General features: G+C 32.9%; 1 long non-coding RNA gene across 1 annotated transcript; it reads left to right on the forward strand.

The window, feature by feature from the left end:
• Positions 1 to 280: 280 nt before the first annotated feature.
• Positions 281 to 1,646, forward strand: LOC139492245 (uncharacterized). The gene is made up of 2 exons (XR_011656777.1): positions 281 to 493; positions 936 to 1,646. It is a non-coding gene; the product is annotated as an uncharacterized lncRNA (long non-coding RNA).
• Positions 1,647 to 6,438: the final 4,792 nt, after the last annotated feature.

Genomic DNA, 6,438 nt, shown 5'->3' on the forward strand with positions numbered 1-6,438 from the left:
TTTTAAAGAATTTATTGAATCAAAACCATGCAATATCATTTCCTTTCTAACAGTGAAATTCTTCTTTTTCATAGGGACATATTTGATAGGTGTAGCTTCACCCTATCACATCAAATGAGAATAGCCTCGTGAGAGAATTACGATTCGCTTGTCCCTTGTTAGTTATTGTCGCTTCGTCACTAAATTAAACTTCTTGTCGCTGTTGTCTCTAAAATTCTTCTTGTCTCTTATTAGTGAGACCAGTCAGTTCCGTCCTTAACCTCCGTTTTTGCACTGCAAAAACGATGCCTAGTCCTTGTTGGTGTGTACCTGAGTGTCATTTAAGAGGAGGACTTGCATTTCTAAATGACTTAATAAGAAGGAAAAGTTGGATCAACGCCATGGCTCAAACGTAGATTGTCATGTGCGATGCAATCGTAGAACCCATATCAATCAGCTGTTGTTTGCAAGGCACATTTTACTGAAAACGACTACGTTCAGGAAACTATTCATGGTAAAACTTTATTTTCTTGAAGAAATATATACTGTTATTTATATAATCGCCATGCAAGTATTCCAAAGTCTGTTTGCAACAGCAATTATCGTTTTAGAATAAAAAAAAAGGGGTGAATTCAAGACGTCATAACTTTTGGGATTACGATTCAATATCATCTGTTTGACATTTTTTGGTTAATACTACAATTGTATGGTTTTTCTACAAGAGATATATTATATTGATAATTATTTTAGCAGTAATTATGTAAATTTCGGTTGTAATGACAAGAATTCATGAGCTATGCCTCGGGCTTTCTTGAAAAATATCAATGACAATGTAAACAGGAACAAAACATTGACATGAATGATGCTCTCCACCTATGTTATAGTTATTTAGGTAAGTGTGTTGCACAAGTCTTTCACAAGTTTCAAAAAAGCTAATGTTATAAAATATTTTTCAGGGCACATACCCACTTTATAGAGACTTGTCTACTGCCATGCATTCCCATCCTATTTTCATGCACCATTTGTAAGCAAGAGACTGAATGGTTTACAAAATTAAAAATCAGGACGGTGTCCCGTTAAACCAAAAGAACTAAACTGGATGAATATTGTAGGAGAAATCTAGAGGAAAGTTTTGATTTGTGAAATTGGTTTTCCTGAACAGATGTACATTCATCCTGCAGGAAAGATTTATAACTGTCCACCACCAACTGACGAGCTAATGTTGAGCTTCACAGATGGAATTACTCAAACACCATAAATGCCTATGTTTTCAGCACAGATTTCACAAATCATGACACAGCTGTGCATTTTTATGCCCCACCTACGATAGTAGGGGGGCATTATGTTTTCTGGTCTGTGCGTCCGTTCGTCTGTTCGTCCGTTCGTCCGTCCGTCTGTCCCTCTTCAGGTTAAAGTTTTTGGTCAAGGTAGTTTTTGATGAAGTTGAAGTCCAATCGACTTCAAACTTGGTACACATGTTCCCTATGATATGATCTTTTTAATTTTAATGCCAAATTAGAGTTTTTACCCCAATGTCACGGTCCACTGAACATGGAAAATGATAGTGCGAGTGGGGCATTCGTGTACTGGGGACACATTCTTGTTTATACCTGTTAAGAGTCGAAAACTAAATATTATTTTTATATAAATAAACATATATTGTGTCATTTTAGAACTTATATTTTTCCAAAGGATGCATGAATGAAAGTAGTGAAATTCATTTTGCTTTGATATATAGATTTGAATTACAATTGTTCATGTTATTGTAATGCATATAAAAATAAGGAGATGTGGCACAATGTAAATATATGATATTCTGTGAGTTTATCAAACTAAAAGGGATAAGAAATGGGTATAAGCAGTTACAGGACTGTACTACTGTACAATCTCCAACAATGAGAAAAACTCATACTGTAAAGAGAATTTCATATTTACAAGTAAGTTTTGTTTTTGCATTGAATAATTTTCTTCTATTGTCTTAAAAGCAAATATGGGAAGTGGTTAAAATGCTAATGAGACAGCTTTTATGGCCACCAGATGTCATTGTTACCTTGATTAAAAACTCCTTTTTAGCTCACCTGACCTGACTCATCACTTGGTTTCGTCGTCCATAAACTTTTACAAAAAATCTTCTCTGAAACTACTGTGCCAAATTTAACCAAACTTAGCCAAAATCATCATTGCGGTATCTAATTTAAAAAATGTGTGGTTAGACCCGGTCAACCAACCGAGATGGCCACTATGGCCAAAAATAGAACATACAGGTAAAATGTAGATTTTGGCTTATAACTCTGAAACCAAAGCATTTAGAGCAAATCTGACATAGGGTGAAATTGTCTCTTCAGTGAAGATCTATCTGACCAGGAATTTTCAGACAAATCTGACAACCCGTTGATGGATTGCTGCCCCCAAATTAGTAATTTGAAGGAAATTTTGCAGAGTTTGGTTATTATCTTAAATATTATTATAGATAGAGATAAACTGTAAACAGCAATAATGTTCTGCAAAGTAAGATCTACAAATAAGTCAATATGACCAAAATTTTAAGTTGACCCCTTAAAGGGTTATTGCCCTTTATAGTCAATTTTTAACAATTTTCATAAATTTTTGTATTTTTTGTTAATTTTTAAAAAATATTTTCAACTGTAAATACTGGGCCATGTTTATTATAGATAGAGATAATTGTAGCACCAAGAATGTTCAGTAAAGAAAGATCTACAAACACATCCCCATCATCAAAAACACAATTTTGTCATTTTATATGTGTCCGTTGTTTAATATGCACATAGACCGTCCAAGGTGAGCGACACAGGCTCTTGAGAGTCTCTAGGTCATTAATACAGGTAGATAACTTTATCATGTTTATACTGAAAAATAGGGAGAATTTTAAAAAAGTTCTGTCTTCAAAAGAGTTGACATGTTACTATGTACATTAACCATTATGTTACTTGATGTTCTAGCAATACACACAGAACGGAGACTAGTCAATCTTTGTGAATTATTTTTCATAGGATAGGAGTAATTGAATATGTGTATATAATCAATAATTAAAAATAGTTTTATTTACATTAAAAAGGAAAAGTTCTTATGTCTTAAAAATGCATTTCATGGCGAGGTACAGAAAATATACTGTAAACAGTAGACTATAGATATAGGTGAACTAGGTACAAGAGAACTCTAAATCTTAAATACTACAAACCACCTCTGTTCTATGGAAGATAATGATATAACTGGACTAGAAATACACACAACCTGTAATTAACTGCCTTTACAGCGCTTTCGCGCTTTGATTGATGAAGTTGTCGTCCAATCAACTTGAAACTTAGTACACATATTCCCTATGATATGATCTTTATAATTTTAATGCCAAATTAGAGTTTTGACCCAAATACCACAGTCCACTGAACATAGAAAATGATAGTGCGAGTGGGGCATCCATGTACTATAAACACATTCTTGTTTGTTAATATCACAATACAAGTAAATATGAACATTATCAAGTTGTACATGAATAGTATTGATACATGTATTTCAATGCATCTATTATAACCATTGAAATCTGGGCATCACACACAAAGTTGAAATATTTCATTTGATATCCTGGTCTTGATGGCAGTTTGTATTGTCTTAGCTTTTGATTAAAGTTTTTGTTGTTGTTCACATCTTCTTATGATTGTTGATTCACCTGTCTTATTCATGTATTGTCCCCCAAGTTTTGATTAAACAAAAATTCTGTAAAATGTTCGTCACCATGAAATTCCATGCTTGAAACAACTTTGGTTTTTGGTCATATTTGGTAAGTATGTATCTACAAACAGTGATGCATCAAAAATAATCATCTGACTTTTTTGTCTCGCCTATAGAGAACTGTATTAACATTGTAGGACTGTTAGGTGTTCATATCTTTCTGGCAGGTTTCATCTTTCCCTGACATCATTAACATGGTTTATTGGTTAATGCCAACTTTTCACATATTGGTCTATTTCTCAGATATTATTAGCAGTAGATCAATAAAAACTTGGTGTATTAATGATTGTAAGGTGTACATGTTTGTCCCAGTATTCATCTGACCTTGACATCATTTACATGGATCATTGACAATGTTCATTTTGTGTGATACTTTGTAGTACAGTAATACCTATATTTTAGAGATCTATCAATCCATAAAGCAGGTGAGACATTTCAGTGAGTGCACTCTTGGTAGTTTTTTGTTTGCCATGCAATGAATAATGTGAAGCTAGACACCAGTGACCAAAACGATGTCAACTTTCAACAATAAGCAAAATCTAAACTTTGTAAGGTTTAAAAGGCCCAGACTTAAAAAAAAAAAATGCAATATAATTCAAATGAGAAAACGAATGGCCCACCCAGATTTATGTTACAGCACAACATAAGAATTGACAAGGTCCATTCAGAAGTACGTATGATCAATTCATCAAATATATGAAGTATATGAGAGTTCTTGTGTTCAAGTTCACCTAAAATTCTAACATGACTTTCTTTAAACGCTTTGAGTACACACCAGTGGTAAAATATGAAGATATTGTTTTGGCTATTCCGATCATACTCCCATATCATATGCCTTTTTTATGAATGAGCTACCCGACGTTATAGAAGGATGACGTAAGAAAATAAGAATTTTACGGGAAAATTCATGCTTGTGAAACTAAAAATCATCACAAGAAGGAAACATAAACAAACCATCCTAAACTGTGTTATAAGCCAATTTTTTTCTTGACATATGAGACATATAAGTAAAATTATCATTTGAATTCATCCAAATCTATATAAATATTATTGTAAATAGTTTAAGCATGTCACTAATTCATTTTGCTCTGTTATTTTCCGTCAATGTAATAGTGCATGTATTCACAGGAGAGGCAAATATTTGCCTTCATCTTGAGCGCTTTGATCAAAAAAGAATAGCCGTATTTGTGCTATTAGAATAAAAATAAACTATTCAATTTCAAAGTGATTGAGAACAATCATAGTTAATCCTACCACATTCCTTTGTAACCTGCAGGTTTAGGATAATCCTGAACTTCTTGTTTGTTTCTAAATTTTACTGTACTTAGGGATCAAGTTGAACTGTGAGATATTGCTTATTTATGATACCCGTATAAGTATTTGGTAAAACAGGAAGTTGATAAAAGATGGATCACATGGTTTATAGCATGCTCACATGAAGGCTGATTCCAACTTTCAGAAAGCCTGTCCTTGTTGTTACTGAAAAAAATGCGAACACAATTTCTAACATTGCCATTGTGTGCAAGAATATGAAAGTATTTGTTAAACAGAAATTGGACAAGTGATTGACATGAAACTGTTCCTACATAGTACAAAATTTTTACATGAAGTTTGATACCAAATTTTTGGAAGCTCTAATTTGTAGTTCCATAGATTGATTCAAACCAACACTTTAAACATGCCTAAGAATATATCTGTATTCAGAAAAAATGAAGTGGATAAGCAATGAATCTGAAAATAAATCGAATAATTAAGCATTACTGTGAAAAGTATGACATTTGTTTAGTGGACAGAATAATCTGTTAAAACTCCCCTCCCTGCTTTTAGTGAAAATTTTACAATTAGGATTGGTGTGGTGGTTGGTTTTTTTTTAAAGGCAATTTTTCCATAAAATCTTTTGTAAACTTGATTGGTTGGTTGTTTTACAGTTTCCTTTACCTTTTATGATCTCTTTTCCCATTATTCATTGCAGGACAGATTTCTCCTAGGTTATAGCACAGTGGCTTATATCAATACGTGTAATTTTAACAAATATATATTATGTTATTTCACATCAATGTGTTTTTGAAATTAGGTGTTATACATGTTTAGTTGGAAAGAATTATCAGACACATTTATACACTATCAGATCACTGTAGTCCTGTAGTTTTCATCTTGCCTGAGTTGTAGAAATTACAATCTGGCAGTGACATAAACTATTTGTAGTAAGCATTATATTTCGGTACACCTGTGTCACGAAAGTAGAAGTTCCATCATAATAGAAATGGAAAAAATGTTCTGGAATAAATAGTATAGAACATTTGTTCTATCAGGAACAAATTTTACAACATTGTTTAGAACTAAGTTTCCTGTGGAACTTCTATTAGGTGAAAAAAAAATATACGTTGACAAATGGATTCCTTGCTAGTTCAACATTTCTAACAGAATTCACCTTACATCAATCACATTTCATGGATCGGTGGTCAAGATTAAATTTGCATGATAGGTATGTTTCTCTGATAGTGTAAGAAGTATGTAGAGTATGTTTGGTATATGGGATGAATGTTAGGTGTACATGTCAGTCTGGCAGGTTTCATCTGACCTTGACCTCATTTTCACTGTTCATTAGTCAATTTTAGTTTTTTTTGTGTTTTGATATGTTTTTATACGACCCCAAAAAAAAATTTGCGGTCAAATATTAGTATCACGGTGTCGTCCGAAGACGGATGGTTT

Source organism: Mytilus edulis, chromosome 1, assembly GCF_963676685.1.
Source record: "Mytilus edulis chromosome 1, xbMytEdul2.2, whole genome shotgun sequence".
In the NCBI taxonomy this organism is placed as follows: Eukaryota; Metazoa; Mollusca; class Bivalvia; order Mytilida; family Mytilidae; genus Mytilus; species Mytilus edulis.